Here is an 18320-nt window from a genome sequence, read left to right on the forward strand (position 1 = left end):
GAGGGGACATAAATTCAAATTGAGGAAAGACAGTTGTAGAATAGATGTGCGGAAATTTTCCATTAGCCGTGGGGTATTTGATTGCTGGAACAAACTTCTGTCGGTCGTTGTGGAGTTGGGAAAGTTGATGGCCAAAATAAATTCAAGGAAGAACTGGACAAAGTTTTGAAGAGAATGGATGGGTGAAATGGGAAGGTTTGTTTCCGCACCCTCATTCCGGGGTCATAGAATGAGGGTGCAGAAGGTTGCAGTTGGAGGGGATTCCACCTGATACTCTCAGAACCGCCCTTAAGCTCTGCTTCTCTCATAACCATCTTGGTTTTAATGACCGGTTTCTAGTGCAACAAATGCTCCCCAGAGTGTACAAGCACACTATGTTGACTTTATAAAATTTTTCATTAATCGAGTCTACGGAAAAATTATTCTGTGCCGATTTTCCTGACCTTAGTTGATCGTTCCCGCTGACTCTTTTACCTGTCTACAGTCCACACTATTCGTCAGTGCCAATAACTGAACTGAACTTTACAAGTATCTGTTAACAGAACTCCACGAAAAACGTCAGACTTAACCACTCGTAACTAGTAGATACTGCAGTACCTAGTTGGTGGAATCGCCGTCCAACAATACCGGGTGCAAAATACCTGAGTTCTAGTCCCATCGATGATGTGAGAAAGTTTTGGGCCTTTTTCACAGCGTCGCTGAGTAGCCGGTCTCAGGCGAGGACGGCGCGGTTTTTTCTCCCGGAAACTCGGGGTTTTCGTCCAACAAACAGATCGACCTCAGAACAGTCAATTTACAGACAACATAAACGGATCAATATGGCCTTAGTCGCTGATGCTCCTAAAACCCTACTACAACAAAAACGACGTAGTTAAAAATTACTGTAAAACTGTCTCGAATCATGTGACTGGAATGAGCATTAGTTGCTTACTGGTTTAACCAATTAGTGGTTTTAATATACACTGAGTGATCACTGAATTATGACCACCTACCTAATATTTCGAAGGTCCTCCTTTTGCCCTCAGTACAGCAGCTATCCGACGTGGCATTGATTCAACAAGATGTCGGAAGCGTTCGGGAAGTACGCTTCCGACATCTTGTTGAATACCTCCTGATGTGTGTAATGCGGTCAGAAATGCAGATATGGAGGCAATTGGTGTATCCAGACGCCTGATATATACCTTTCCATAGTGTCCCACAAGTCTTCTATGGAATTGATATCGGCAGAGTTTGGACGCCAATCGATAATCTGGAAGTCAGAACTGTGTTCCTCAAACCATTCCTGCACAACAAGTGCTCTTTGACTCGGCGCATTATCATTTTGGAAGACACCATCGCCATTCTGGAAAAGGTGTAACATCGCTGGGTGTACACAATCAGCAAGCAGTTGACGATAGCGGAGACCAGTGATACGTTGTTCCACATGCACCAGGGGTCCAAGTTACTGGCAGTGAAACCCCACACCATACAACTTCCTCCACTTTTGATACCATGCATGATGGATCAAGAGTACCGTATCCGTACACGACCATCCACGGTGTAGAGTAAATAACGTGACTCATCCGACCAGCACACCTTCTTCCAGACGTGCAACTTGCATGCTCTTTGCACCAGGCGAGTCTTTTACGCCGATGAACCTTGGTTAGGAGAGGATGCCATAGGGGTCGTCTGCTGGTATAGCCCATACGTGCGAAACATGGTCATGTCAGATATTGTTCCGGGTTGGCCCATGTATTTTTTTTTTTTTTTTTGTGTAGTTGTTGGCGGATCGTCTTCTGTGGCCATAACGCACCTACCAAGGTTTTTGCAGTACTTTGATCCAAGCCCGAGGCGGGATTCGAACCCGCGACCTTTGGGTTGCCAGGCAGGCACTTTACCCACCCGGCTAGCCCTGTCGGCTCATGTTGTATTGCCTAGTCAACTCTTCAACAGTGCAATGCCTGTTCGCGTCGTCGGACCCGGCGCACAAACCTAACCTTTCGCTGACCTTTTCACTTTTGCCGTCGGGTCGTTGTTTGACCATTTTGATGCCAGTCCTGGTACAATTTAATTATGGCGGCTCTCGAACACGCCACCAGTTCAGCCGTTTGGCAAATCGATGTACCAGCTCTTCGAGCTACCACAATCTGTCCTTCGTCAAAGTCCGATAAATCCTTCCTTTTATCCATCACGCTCGGAATTTTACTACCTACTGAACCACTGAGGTCGTAGGTCGACTACTGCGCAGTCTCGTACCTCACGTGGTAAACAGGTCGAATTCAGTTTTCAGAGGAGTGGTCATAATTCAGTGATCACTCAGTGTATGACGTTATCTTGTGCATACTTCATTATGTCTAGATTATTTATTGCAATTTACTTATTACGTATTTAATATTTATTGTTCACTTATTACCACTTTTTTACTCATTACTTAAAAATGACTAATTTATTCATTACTTGCTCATTTAAATTACTTATATATGTAAGTAATTTAAATTTCATGTTAGCTAACCTAAGCAGGGGTTTTACAGAAACCCTTCTGTAAAATAAAAACTCCTGGCTTTATAGTCCTGAAGGGTTAACTTGCTACCTGTATATTATTATTATTATTAATATCAATTTATTTCCAAAGAAATGTCCCTTTACAGCTATCCAGCTGGAGGATACAGGTTACATGATAATAAATAAATATTGCCATACTATTTACAATCTATGTACGGAGTACACAAATGAATTGATACAATACATGGCCTAAAACAGCATCTGATTACATAATCGTAGATACATAAATATAACAATAAATGGGTAATATAGCATCGCGGAAGTAATATCACCTACAGTTTGACCAGGGCATACATATCTGCCAGAGGCAGATCTGTACGTTTTGTCCTTGCAGAGCTTCTGACAGTCAATGGATAACCTGTTAAATATTTCCATGGAATTAAATGGAAACACGTTATCCAGGTAGGTCATGCTGCGCAACTTAGCTCTGGATGGCAGGGCGCTCGTATAAGTTCTATTACGATATGACAGTCTAGCAATGATATCCCAGATATCAGGTGAGCTTAATTATCCGGAGAGATGCTGGGCGAAGATCACGAGGTTACTGGAGATTATATGATACTTCCAAGGTAGCATATTTAGATTAGAGAGCATGACAGATTTTGAGATTATAGGTGGCAGGCATACCACCTTATTTAGCCATTTTAAAATCCAGTATTCCAGGGATAGGAACCTGGTTTGGTAAGATGCAGGTGCCGAGGACCATATCGTTGAGGTATACAATGTAAATTTAAAAGCCAACTCCAGTATAGCAACTGCTTAAACTAATTAACTTGCACACAGTTACAAATTAATCAGGCCTATTTATAGGATAAAAGGAGCATAAATTCGAATTTTGTTTTATAAAGCGCAATTAGTGAAGAAACTAACAATTGTGAAAAATCGATTACAATAATTAATCACTCCTATCAAACCCGACTGCATCCTTATCTAGCTTAGATGATTACGAGGATGTAGAATGTGCCACTGATACGATCAACCAACGGCTTGGTGCAGCCAAGTTGTTGGAAATAGACGTTTAAGATCGATGAATTCTAAGATTAGAGGTCTATCAATGAAAGATTTGAGCGGGTGTAAAACACTTTGTCAATAATATAAATAATATTGAAAATAATAAAAAGCATCAACTACATACTGACGTTTAGCACTGGAGGGTTTTTTGCGAAGAAGATTAACTACGTGTTTTTGTGCGCAGAACCTGAACTTTGTTGGCATCATGCAGCACGACGGATTAGACTGACAAGGTGAATTTTGTAAAAAAAATTTAAAGATTACTTTGTCAATTAAGACATTATTAAAACTGAATAAGTTTATTAGAATACGTTTCTAAATACTTGCGCTAAAGGCATATTGGGAACTTGGACAGTAAAAGAAACGATTCTAACAGGCTTTTAACTACTTTCACTTCGTTTAACTATATTTCCATCAATCGTTTTGCAAGGCATTAACTATTCAAACTAGTTTACTCACCGAGAGTAGCACGGACAGATCTGAACTCCTCGAACAGTGCAGTCAACAGCAGTGAACTTTAGAGCAATCATTCCCCACCTTATCTTCACTCTAATTTCTGCGCCATCTGGTGTCACATTTAAGAAGCATCACGGGGCAACCACGGGACATTCAACGTTGCTGAAAACAGCAAGGACATTCAACGTTGCTGAAAACAGCAAGGTCGATGAATATGTATTTCACAGGATGCTGTACATCCTGTTTCTAAATGACGAATAACGAGTTGGTTGAGAAAAAAAAAAAACTTGATCTGTGTTGTAATGATGATTAAGCAACCATGGCACTTTGTTGTTTTGCAATCTAACACGGAATCATTACGGAAGTCAATAATAACTTGCAGAAGCGTCGGTCGGTTCCCAACCGATGGAACGAACGTGAAGGAATTCGAGCCAGTCGTAATGCAATTTGAGGGTGGTCTCAAAAGCAGGTTAAAGCAGATTGGTTAAATATACTGTACTACATTTAACTTATTTATCTTTTTGTTCAGTTAAATTCAAGCAAAATTTATTCATGTTGCTTTAGTTATATACAGTATTTCAATTATTGAAATGTTATATATTTCAATAATTGAAATACTGTATATAACTAAAGCCTGCTTTGGTTGGCAGGCGAACTTTATCGAAATCTGAGTGGACACTGCATTAAAAATTATTCAGAAATGTGTAGTGGTTTGTGTTGCATGCTACAGAGGGCGAGTAAAGGCATATAATGCAACAAGAACAAATTTAGCTTGAATTTAACTGAACAAAAAGCTAAATAAGTAAATGACCGTAAACAAAATAATTTATTTATTGAGTTTTTTTTTTTTTTTTTTTGGAGAGGGGCATATTAATACTAACAAAATTATGCAAGAAAACCATCTATCTTTATAGACACGTGGTTATGTCTTCAAGACTGTTGGAAGGAAAATAACACTAACATACCACGAAACTACTGTGGCAAAATAAATGCTACAATCAGCGCCTCCTTGCAAGGGGGAGTCGTCAATTTGCACTGCTGGGAGTGAGCATTTCGAGAGCTTACCTATTAATGTCGAATATAAAATGCCCTTCCGTTAAATCTATTCCTCCCCCCCCCAGTTTTGAAAAGGGGAATCAACAAATAAAGACTATAGCGGTACTGCATTTAATGCACGATATGTATATATATATATATATATATATATATATATATACCGCAGACCAGAGGCGGATTTAACGGCAGGCGCACCGGGCGCGCGCCCTGGGCCCCGACTTCTGAAGGGCCCACGCAAAACCCCCACAAATTAGTTGAACATATTAGTTCAACTAATAGTTAAACTATTAGTTCAAAACTTTGTGATTATTATTATGCTATTATTAATTATACATTAGTACATAATATTTTTTTATTTATTTAAAAAAATGGTTAACATGTATTTTTATTTTCCCTGTCTCTTTTTTTTAAGGGGCCCAATATTTTCTTCTGCGCCTGGGGCCTCAACCGACCTTAATCCGCTCCTGCCGCAGACTCTCGATTTACCGGGATCGGATTAACCAGGACACTTTAAGACTCCAAATTAAAAAAAAAAAAAAAAAAAAAACAGAAATCATAAAATTCAAGTAATAACTAGAATAGGTATAAACAGATGTTTTGCAAGTCGTAAATAAGCGACAAGAAGCGGCGTTATAAGTCGTCATTGGGAGTTTAGTGTGCCTATTATCTCGTAACCGTCGCTGTCTTCACACCCGCCGCTGAAAAAAAAAAAAAAAAAAAAGAGACAAATGTTTAGTTTGTTTTAGTGCCTCACGTCGATTGTTGTGTTCTTCCGTCGCACCGCAAAAGGACAAATTTTGTTTCGTTATATGTCGAAATTTTTTTTTTTAATATTAACAATTTCTTTTTTTTTTTTTTTTTTTCGTTTATAAATCGCGAAAATGATGGGCAAATGCAAGAGTTGCGCTTTCAATTGAACAAAAACTTGAAACTAATGAAAAGTTTGAAAAAGGTGCATCAGTTAAATCTCTAAAGAACCATTATAATGCTGGTGACCAAACCATACGCGACATTGTAAAAAATAAAGGAAAGCTATTAGATTTAAAATCTTCAAAAAATAAATAAGTTTTTCGTTTTTTGCCTATCGCCATACTTTTTACGTAGGTTGCTGAACATTTTTCGATACAGAAGTCCCCGACTTATGTACCGAAATTAGCTTTAGACTCACGTTACGTTATTTATATATACCCTGTATATATTTTTTATATGACTGAAGATTTCAGTGAAGGAAACGCACATATTCACCATAATAACCTAAAAACCTACAGAATTGCAGCTATCGGTATTATAGCAAATGCAATAAGATCGAGTTTACTACACGTTTATAATGAATTTCATTAACAGAAAACCCAGTAACCCGGAAAGTGCAAATTGTTTTTTTTTTTTTTTTTTTTGTAGCAACCTCCAGAAATATGCTTTAGAAAAATACGAGCGAGCTCGCGTGGGGTGATAATAGTGAGTTTTCGACTTAACCTGTGAAGTTCTTTTCAGAAAATTTAATTTTGGCTGTTATCATGGCGCCGACTGAGATAATAAGTGACAGCGGTACTAGTACATCTACCAACAAAAGGAAAGCGATCGAGTTGGATTAGAACATTAAAATAATAAGGATGTATGAAAATGGCCAAACATTAACAAGTATCACGCGAAATTCAAATTTTTCAGTGGCAACGGTAAACATAATAAGGGAGAAAGACAGAATACGAGAAGCGGTCGACACCAATGCTACGAAATACAAATGAGTTTTCACAGTACAATAGCATGCGCTTTTTCTTCCTTATGTTTTCTTTTATTGAAAATCGTTGAATTATATTTTATCGGGTTACTGTTTCTTCATAGGCCTAATGGAAAAGAACCTGGGAGTGAGTATTGCTTTATGGCTCATTTGCATGATTTCATTTTATTTTTAATGTGAGAATTTTATTTAGAATGACATTATAAATAAAAAGAAAATCATATAATTTGATATAATGGTATTAAAATTTTATCGTAAAAATAAAATTTGTAGAGAATCTTGGTATTCGGTAACGGAATAGCACCTTTCCAATTCTTGGAAAGGTGCTATTCCGTTACCGAATACCAAGCATTAATGTAGCATTAATATTCTGCATTTGCGGTATATCGGTTTCCTTTCTCTACAATAGTTTTAAAGCCATGTTTGCTTCCTTCATTTGTTTTATGAAAATGATATTTAATCTAATTTTATTAAATTATTTAAACAACTTTGAAAAGTTACTAGTATTTTATAACTGAAACTGTAAAAGATAAAAACAGGTTAACTGAGTGGTTTAGAAGAGTAAATTTTGGGCACTCCCTAATAGTTCAAGTAGTTCTCTTATTCCGATGAAGAATGGTTATAGTATACAGGGTGTTTCAGTTAAACGTTTCAGAACTTCTAAGAGGGGTAGGGTACATCCTGACAACTCGAAATCATATAGCAATGTGGGGTCGGAAATGCTTTCCTGAAGCGGTGTTGTACACAGAAGCACCATAAAGAAAAGAGACCGTAAGTGAGAAATCGTTTTAATAATACATGGATTAAAGTAAGTGTTCGAAGTTTCTTCCACGGGCTACAATGCACGCCTCACATCTCCGACGCATGGACATCCGAACATTCTGGAATACTCCAGGCGAATTTCGAATTTCTTCGGCAGCTACTGCGATTCTTGCAACCAGCTCCTCAGCATTGTCAACAGGGGTGTCATAAACTAGCGATTTCATATGACCCCAGAAATAAAAATCAAGACATGATAGGTCGGGTGTCCGAGCAGGCCAACGCACGGGACCACCACGTCCGATCCACTGTTGACCAAATGTGACATCCAGGTAGTTACGAACATCTCCGCTATAATGGGCAGGGGCTCCATCGTGTTGGAACCACATTGTCTGTTGCGTCGATGCAGAAATCTGTTCATCTCTCAAAAGTTGTGGCAATACTTGCTGCAGAAAGATCAAGTAGATAGGTCCGGTTAGACGACACGGTAACAGGTAAGGTCCGATGAGGTGATCTCCCATAATACCGGCCCATACATTGACCGAAAATCGAATCTGTGCTGCACGACGTCGTATTGCATGCGGGTTCTCGACCACCCAGATATGGTCGTTATGCGTGTTGAAAATTCCTTCCCTTGTGAAGGATGCCTCATCGGAAAACAACACTTCAGCAGGAAAAAGGGGATTTGTAGCACATTTTCCAAGGTACCACTGTGCGAAAGCAATACGAGGTGCATAATCCTCCGGTTGCTGTGTCTGGACACGCTGGACGTGAAACGGATGCATGTCTTGTTCTCGGAGAATCCTCCAGACGCTGCAATGGGAAACCCCGACTGCGTTTGCTAGACTTCGTGTACTCGTTCTTGAATTCCCCTGTACATGCTGCAGCACATTCTGTTCGACGGCTGGAGTCCGTGCTGTTCTTACCCTGTCCCTGTCAGCTCTTTCAAATGAACCTCTCTCAGCTAACCTCTGGTGCAGTCTTGCAAAGAAATTATGACTGGGAATACGCCTCGTCGGATATTGTCGCAAATTGTAGTGGGCTGGCCCACTACAATTTGCAGCCCCTTACGCCAAATGCATATCGGCTAACTCTGCGTTCGTGTAATCATCCATCCTACTAACTTGGCGTTCTTGTTCAAGAAATTCGAAATTCGCCTGGAGTATTCCAGAATGTTCGGATGTCCATGCGTCGGAGATGTGAGGCGTGCATTGTAGCCCGTGGAAGAAACTTCGAACACTTACTTTAATCCATGTACCTTTTGCTTCTTTTCATGTATTATTAAAACGATTTCTCACTTACGGTCTCTTTTCTTTATGGTGCTTCTGTGTACAACACCGCTTCAGGAAAGCATTTCCGACCCCACATTGCTATATGATTTCGAGTTGTCAGGATGTACCCTACCCCTCTTAGAAGTTCTGAAACGTTTAACTGAAACACCCTGTATACAATAAAACTTAAATTCGAACCCTCTGTGGGGGGTGGTTTTTTCCTTTTTTTTTTTTTTTTTTTTTTGGCTGAGTGTTCAGAGTAACAAAAGCACACGAAATACTTAATAATATTAGATAAAAATATTTTATTTTTATATTTACTATTTCACTCAGCCTTTTATTAATATTTCCTTTTAATTTTTATTTTATTTATCCTTTTTATTTCACTTATTTCTTTTGGTTAGTTCCCCTTTATTACAACCTCCCCACTAGCGCATCTGACTAGTACCTACTCAGAAAATTTCAGGTTCGGGGGAACAGCTCTTGATATATACAGGGTGATTCACTACCAGTGCGACAAACTTGCAGGAGGTGTAGGGGGCATAAAGACTAATCGGAATCACATACCATTGCAGGGTCCGAAATGCCTTCGCCATGCGGTAGAGGACGTTGAACGGGACGTCGCGTGAACAGCGATCCCGCTGGAAATCAGCATTTGCGAACCGGTTCCCGAGGCAGTAGGATGGACGAGTATTCAAACGTTGAACTGGCCGACATGCACCTCGCGTACGAGTTTTGCACGTGTGCACACAAGGTTACGTGAGACTGGTTGTTTCACGAGAGGTACCATGAATCGAGAGCCAACGATGAGGACGCCAGACAATGAGGAGAATGTCCTACGTCTTGAAGAAGACAATCCGAGTACGAGTACTCGGGCGATAGGCCAACGATTGGGTATTTACCAATCCACTGTATGGAGGATACCAAATGTCAATAAACCAAATGAGTTCATACCATCTGCAAAGCGTCCAATCAGTTATATTGTTCAAATAATGGATTTTTTACTATTTTTGTGATACATGTAACTTTTAAAATACATAATCTACCTATTAAATTACATTTCCATACATGTTTTTTTTTTTTTTTTTAAATTTATTTCCGTACTATTCCCTCACAGTTCATAGAATTCCAAAAATATGCTAATCATAGCTTAAGGCAGAAACTTAAATAAAAAATATTTTTTTATGATTTGACAAAACAATTCTCATTGCTTCTAGACGGTAAAATGCGATAAACTGACGCGGCGGTAAATTTTCCGAACCCCGTTTACAACTAACCATTTGACGATAAATACAAATGCATACCGAAATTAGTAGTCACGCTTGAAACAGGGTCAATCCAAATGTGCATGCTACTGCACCACTCTCGCGCTTGACTGTTCGTCTACATCGGGCCAGCGAACTTTATAAATTTATTTCTGGTGGTCCCGCTCATAGTTGATTTACCGTTAATATTATTTTCACTGTCCCTTTTCCCTGTAATAAATTTGTTCATTTTTAGGAGAGTTACTTAGAACTATTAAGTCGAAAGCAATCGAAATAAACACAAGTATCACATTTTTTCACTACTATGCACAACATAACATTTTTGCAAGAACTGAGAGACGCACATAACAAAACGTATCCACTGTTCGTGGAAGGTTGCCAACAAATGTACAATACATTTGCTACAGCACTCAGTACAGTACAGCACTCACCTCGAATGACCGTGTACTTGGGGAGGGTTATTGGTGAGAAAAAGATAAAGAGTGCAAGAATTCCAAGTGATTAGTGGACTTTGGAGAACGATAGAGACAACAGATAAATTTGACAGAATACAGTAGAGGATTTTAAGCCAGCGAATATTGAAAAGAGGAGATTCAAAATTACTAAGCTCTGACAGGCAATATCAGACCGGATATATGCTCAAGTACCATATTTGAAGGGAAAGGAATCATACAGCGAATAATTAGGACTACTGAGATGAGCAATGGTTGAATCAACCACTGCTCATCTAATTGATACTCTGTCAGAAAATGTATGCGAGGGTTGGCAGATTAAGTGGAAATGGTCATCACTGAGATCAGAATGGAGACCACCTAAATTTGTGAAATGTATGAGGAATGTTCCGGAGGTTTCGATCTTCTGGCAGATAAGTTTGTATTCGTGATGTATTCAGTAGTAAGAAGAGGTAGGGAGGACATGTATGAAATGATTAAATTTTTGGAAATGGCATGCACATGGCAAGAATATGCCCAGCTCCTCAACGTAACGTGGGCTCGATAACGCGCCACTTACATCCTCCAGTCATTATCTGGCAGAGTAGAGGCAGCGAAATTACACACTAGCTGATCAGGATGCTTCCTAGAAAGTTACCAATAGGGTCGATCCGTCCGGCCGGCCTCGAACACCAGTTTAGAGCTGTTCCCTTGAAACGCAAGGAAGACTGGATCTCATCATGATGCCCATCATAACTCTGAAAAGACATCAATCATACTACATGATGGAAGATATGGCGGAGTTATTACCACAGCTTTGCTCTGAAGACTAAGAATGGGTTTCATCACGTCAATCTACCACCTAGTATTGCTCAATAACACAGAAGGGTGGCATTCCTTTGTGTGGTATGGACACCACATCTTAACCCCTGCTCATATTGGTTCACACCTGGGTGATCACTTCTGACTTACACACGAGGGTTGCATCAGGGTTATTAACATTCCCACCATTCGTGAAGATGCAAGCAGAAGATTTGGTTGTCGCAGAACGACCGAACGTCGCCAAAATTTGATCCACATGACTCAAGTGTCACCTGAATATCAGTTCTATCAGCGTTTTAGACTCCCAGTTAGAGTCCAGCTTGTTGTATCTGAGAGAACCTCTGTTAGAGCCTCAAGGACCAAAACACTTGCAGCAGAGCAACGTGAAATGCATACAACGCATTGTCCGACTTGTATTAAATAAATGAGATTAAGCTACATCGCAAAAAGTTAATGAAATTGAGTTTTGAAAAAGAAATCAATTAAGTTAATGAACTCACCCTATTTAAAAGGGTTTAGAAAATTATTGGCTGCAACTTTTGCCCATCTTTGCTCCCACCTCTTTCAAAACTAGATGGTTCTGTTGTCACTTCAGCCAAGGATAAAGCTGACCTGCTAGCATCCCATTTTCCTTCTAACTCATGTATTAATAATCTTGGTAAAACATCTCCCACCATTTCCAACACGCTCCGTTCAATGTCTCCTGTGGTCTTCCGTCAAAAGGATGTCAGAAGGATTTTGACGAATCTTGATGCTAAGAAAGCTCCAGGTCCCAATGGTATTTCTCCACTTGTTCTCAAAACCTGTGCTCCTGAACTTACTCCTATTCTTTGCCGCCTTTTTTCACTGTCTTATTGCAAAGGTGTTTTTCCTTCTGCTTGGAAATTTGCTCATATCCAGCCAATTGCTAAAAAGGGTGACAAATACCTCCCATCCAATTATCGTCCCATTGCAATTACTTCTGTTTCTAAAGTAATGGAGAAATCAATTAACCGCCAACTCTTAAACTACCTAGAAACCTGACGTCTGCTCAACGATTCGCCAGTGTCGATGTACTGGTGATATTCTGGCTTATGTTACTCATTTATGGACAAATTCAATGGAAAAGTTCGGTGAAACACAAGCAGTTGCTCTTGACATCTCAAAGGCTTTCGATCGTGTTTGGCATAGAGGTCTTCTAAACAAGCTTCCATCTTATGGTTCGCCAACTGTTTTTAGTAATTGGTTATCCAGTTTTCTCTTTGATCGCTCACTGAGGGTAATGGTAGATGGCTCTGTCTTCTAACTTCTCCACTAATGCCGGTGTCCCCCAAGTCAGTTCTTTCCCCCACTCTTTTCCTCTTGTATATTAATGACCTTCTTCCATTGACTGGAAATCCTATCCATAGTTTTGCCGATGATAGCACATTGCATTCCACTTTCTATTTTGAGAAACCTTGCCCTGTTCAATCAGCTTAAAAATCAGTTCAAAAAGTAACGCTCTCGGCGTTACTTTTCTTCCAAACAACTGTTCACTCTGTAAATCGCAAATCCGCCCTACCATGGAATATTGTTCCCACATCTGGGGTAGTTTTGGTAGTTGTTGGCGCATCGGCTTCTGTGGCCATATTGCACCTCCCAAGGTTTTTGCAGTACTTTGATCCAAGCCCGAGGCGGGAATCGAACCCGCGACCTTTGGGTTGCCGGGCAGGTACTTTACCCACTCGGCTAGCCCGGTCGGCCACCACATCTGGGGTGGTGCCCCCAAAACCTCTCTCAGGCTTCTTGATTGCATTCAGAAGAGGGCAGTTAGGTTAATTAATGATTCATCTCTAACAGAGTCTCTCAACTCGGTGTCTCATAGATGTACTGTTTCTGCTGCATGCCCCTTCTACAGATACTTCCATGGGCACTGTTCTTCTGAATTGGCTTCTATAATTCCCGCTCACTCTTTCAAAACAGTCAGAACAAGTGCCACCACCAGCCAACATCCATTTACTGTCCAACTTTTCATCTTCCTCGTTTATTCATTCAACTGCCGTTTTCAGGAACAACCTTCCTTCATACGTATTTTCTGAAAATTATAGTCTACAGAAGTTCAAGCCCAATGTCAACATATATCTTCTTTCGTCTTCTCAACCTCCAACTCAAGCACGGTACTAAGTACTATAGGTTCTAATGCCTATAGTAATTATTACTAACAAGTTCTAATACCTCTCGTGTTTGGGGTTAACATAAAAAAAATAATTATTGAGAAACACGTTTACAAATCTACCCAATGTGACATACGAGCTGGAAAATTAATCAATGGCGTCAATTACTGATCCTCTATCAGGAGATTGAGTCTTGGGTTTAGATCTCTTCACTGCTAAAGAAGGCAAGGTGTTTACAACTTGAATGTGACTAATGAAATTAAGAAACATCAGCATTGGAAAGACGACAAAACATTCGAGAATAAAAAAATTGCAGTGATATTAAAATTATTTAATTATCATTAACCTAACTTTAAATATATCAGTTGAATTAATTTAACTATCAATATAAGCAGAGAAAAGGCCTTTTTCTGGTGTTTATCGTCTGACAGAGTACATCTTTATTAAAACCAGACGATTTCCGAAAATAAGTAACCTTAAATAAATAAAATAAATACAGTTGAAACCTTAAAATTACAACCTTAAATAAATAAATACAGTTGAAATAATAAAATCCAGCAACCTTGAAAATCATTTTTACCCCCTGATTTCGAAATAAAGCCTTATCAACCTTGTACCGCTTTATCTATCGCCATGAAACATAATGCACTGCACTTTTTTTCTTCATCCTCCCGTTATATCATTATACGTATGAAAAAAAAAAAAAAACAGTCATCCTATTTACGAACTACTGCTGAGGAATGTTATGTATTCGTAAATCGGAAGATAAACAATTCGGAATAAAGTAGGCTATACAGACCATTTTTCTCCGAAGTTTTCATTTTCCTCTGTGTTTCTTTGTATACCTTTCAGAATGAAAGACCTGAAATTCAATTTCCGAAATGAAAGAGATTAACATGTCAAAAATTTTATTGTATATGAAACTTCATGGTAAAAATTAACCAATACAAAATTCATGGTAGAAAAATGATTAAATGTAGTTATTCAAAATTAGCCGTAATTTAGCAATCATCCTCTGAGACTGCGGCGACTTGTTAGAATAATATAACACTTCGTATTCTGAAAAGAAAGTAAACAAACATTAAGTATTTACAACACAATGATTCCTATTTAACATACTGCGCTGCATTCTGCCATTGCGCGAAATATATCAGTTTTTCAGGAGCAGCAAGTGTAAGCCAAAGGCAAAAAATAACCTCGTAAAATCAAGTAACTATATGAATCATATATTATTTTATAACATTGAAAGAGTATAAAATTTAAAGGTATACAGCTGGATACTATGATGCAGTAACAATGGAACTGGAAGCAAAAAAATAAATTTCACGTCGTATATTTGGATTTCAGCAAAGCTTTTGAGAGTGTTACATATAAAAGACTGTTGTACAAATTGAAACACAGCAACATTAGGGGCAAAGTACAGTATTGATATGATTGAAGGGATGGGTGAGTGGGAGTAAACCTAGTCGTTAACAATGAACACTGCTCTTCGTGGACTAATGTTATTAGTGGAGTCTCACTGGGTTCGATGCTGAGCTCATTGTTTTTGTTTTCTATAGTTTTCAATCATATTATCAGGCTTCATATCTAAGCAGATGATACTAAGGTTGGCAGGGTGGTTAATGACAGTAATCAAGTTAAGTTAAGGCAACAAGATGTAAAAAAAATTAGGCAGATATGATGAAAACATGGCACTTGAAGTTTAACACTGACAAATGCGAGGAATTGTAAATGTGTAGCAGTAGTGGGTTGTTAGGACAACTCATGGGGTTTTGTACAGGAATTTTACCAGTAGAGATAAGGAGGCGATTTTCTCATTGCATAAGGCAATGGTTAGGCTACGTCTTCGATGCTGTATACAGGTCTGGATGCCTTATTTTAGAAAGGATGCGGATCTATTGCAACGGATGCAGAGAAGAGCTCCGAGATTACTGAGAGGAAATGAAAGTGTCCATTTACTACGAAAAACTTCATTTCTACAAATCGCAGGGTCTGGCGACTAGGCACTCGTGAGGAGATCTCATTGAGGTGTTTATGACTTTAAATGGATTAGCTGAATTCTGATGACAAACTTTCTCTTGCTCAAACTACACACATAAGAGAACAAATTCAAATTGGGGTAGGGTGGTTTTAGGATAGATTCGTGCAAATTTTAGGGTGACCATACGTTCGGGTATCCGAGGACATGTCCTCTTTTTAAGGTGTCCTCGGACGTCCTCGCGGGTTTTTAAAATTTGTCCTCGTTTTTCTATTTACAACTCGAGATTTACATTCACTTTAAATTTTTACACCCTCTGTATTCATTTAAGCATCACTTATAAGAATGTGAGTTATACCCAAACAAATTATGGTACATGCAGTACGGGTACTTTTCTGTTGTATCCACCGTGACTGCTGCGCTATCATCGGGGTTTCATTATATATCACAGTGTAAGATATAAAATCTTACAAGAAAATATTTTAAACAGAGGAGAGATTGATTAAAAGTAAAGCTTCTGGTATAATAATATGGGGCGGCGAAACCTTACCTGTCACAAATATTATTTAAGATAATGGGTCACTCGCTAGGGATTAAATTAGACAAGGTTACAAGAAGGGAGGAGTAAGCATGAGAAAAGACTAGTAGCAGATGGGTTACACTTCAGCTCCCAGCACACAGGAATAAACCAAAACAAAGGGAACAGGTAGCAGCGGCTGTTGGTGTATAGGAGTTAGTTAGTTAGTTAGTTAGTTATTGTTATTTAGGAGCATTAGCAACTAAGGCCATATTGCTCCGAGAAATGCGGTGGTCATTCCCTGACCTTTCCTCATCCTCCATATTTGGTGGTGACGGGCTCGAACCCCGGTCTAATCAAGAAGCGTGTGCTACGCACTGCTGCTCCTTCCCACCTGGCTACGGAGGTGCGTGTATAGGAGTGAAAAATTGGTGGCTCTGAAAGAACAATACGGCAGTGGACTGAGTTTGTCGGAACATTCCTTTGATCGGTAACACCTGGAGACGAGACAGGAAGTAAATACTTGACAAATGCTCGGATTAGAATTAAAACTGGCGTCTGGCTGTCGGTGATGGCAAGTTTTGGGATCTTGTGGAGTAAAGATGCTAAAAGTATAACCAGAGGGTTGCAGAAATGGCAGAGGACTTCAAAGAGACAGTCTGCCTGGGAAATTTACAAATTTATTAAAATGAGAGGTTCGATCGAGCACTGAAGGGACAGCTTGGGAAAGGATAACATGGTCGAATAGGACAGAGTGAAAGGTTTAATAAAATGAGAAGATTGGTTAAGACCCGGAACAAGGGTGTGTCTCAATATAGGGGGGGTACGTAATTTAGATGAACAAAATGAGAGAACCTGGGGAGACAAAAACACAGAGTTGAGTTTTTGAGGGTGTTAGAAAAAATGGTTTAGTGCAACCTTAACATCACACCCTGGATGCAGCGGACAATTAACAGGAACATACACACTCTCGCACAAATGCTCACAGGCAGAGTGGATGCTCCAGTCCTGGATAATATTCTAGTCAAACCGCGTGTCACTGCTAGACGTTGCGGGGAAGTAAATAATCCACTGCGTCCAGTCCTGAACAATCTTAGTAGCCTGCAAAGATTCTTCCCATCAAATGCAGCGAAAATATTTAACTCACTACACATAGATGCCGAAAAACTGTGTGAGGATGCAACATACCGGAAAGAGATCTTCCAGGATTCGTACAGACTTACCAAAATATGAATCGGCTGCAAAGTACCAAAGAATTTAGAGTAAAAGAGAAACTTTCTGCTTTCAGAACAATAATAATTTGTTGACTGTAAAAATATACCTTCTGTAACAGTTATGTAAATATGTAATTTATAGATGGAATTATTAGTGAATTGTAAATATATCAGTTGTATAATGTATGTACAGAATCATCAATGTGTAAATACTATATATATTAAACATAAAATGTGTATATAATATTTCGGGACGAGACTACGTGTTCAGTATATGTAACCCACTGCACGTAGTATCTCGTACCCTGATTTGTACTTAGCACCCTCCTGGCACTTTGCCGTCCCGGGGTGGTTTCCTTATGGAAATAAACGGATAATAATAATAATAATAAAAAGACAAAGTTGAGGTATTTGTCGGTGTTAGAAAAAATTGTTTAGTGCGAGACAAAGTTGAGATATTTGTTGGAATTAGAATGAGTTAGTACAGACAGAGTTGAGATGTTGTGAGTGTTAGTGTAAATGAGTGTTGAACAGATGGAGCGGAGAAATGAGAGAGATGCGCTGCGAAATTTTCTTCTTGTGAATGAGTTTTTTAAAAAGATGGCGTTAGTGGCGAAATTAGTGGCCCGATCAGACTAGGTGAAGCCGCGGAATTAGTAGCCCGATCAGACGGAGCGAAGCCGCGGAATTAGTAGCCCCGATCAGACGGCGCGAGGTAGCGAATGAAAAGTAGCCCGATTAGGTAGAGAAAGGCCGCAGAAGGAAAGATAGCAGTCCCCATAGCGACGGAGTAGGACCATACGACAAAGTGCCAGCCCAGTCCAGACTGAACAGTGAGTGACCTGCTCGAAAATCCTCTGGAAGTCCTGAGATGAATGCCCTTGTCAAAAGATGACAGTCCCAAACAAGGAGCGGTAGGCCCCAAAACAGAGAAGTCCGATTCGAAAAATTAAGTGACTAGTTGTTGTTATTGTTGTTATTTGGTTTTTAGGAGCATTAGCAACTAAGGCCACATTGCTCTGGGGATATGCGGTGGTCATTCCCTGACCTTTGCGCATCCTCCGTATTTGGTGGTTACGGGCTCGAACCCCGGTCTAATCAAGAAGCGTGTGCTACGCAGTGCTGCTGCTCC

At 39.5% G+C, this 18320-nt stretch overlaps 1 protein-coding gene across 2 annotated transcripts in view; it reads right to left on the reverse strand.

The window, feature by feature from the left end:
* Nucleotides 1-18320, reverse strand: part of LOC150081765 (alcohol dehydrogenase class-3-like) — a 219853-nt gene that overhangs the window by 96075 nt on the left and 105458 nt on the right. Inside the window, exon 1 of one of the 2 annotated variants that reach the window (XM_090378858.1) lies at nt 4012-4120. The exons of the other annotated variant lie outside the window; for it this stretch is intronic. The gene's annotated coding sequence lies outside the window, so the exon portion shown is untranslated. Of the gene's footprint in view, nt 1-4011; nt 4121-18320 lie in introns of those variants that run through there. 2 annotated transcript variants of the gene reach the window in all.

The sequence above is a fragment of the Mastigoproctus giganteus genome, chromosome 8 (assembly GCF_048544385.1).
Source record: "Mastigoproctus giganteus isolate SK-2022 chromosome 8, ASM4854438v1, whole genome shotgun sequence".
NCBI classification, from domain to species: Eukaryota; Metazoa; Arthropoda; class Arachnida; order Uropygi; family Thelyphonidae; genus Mastigoproctus; species Mastigoproctus giganteus.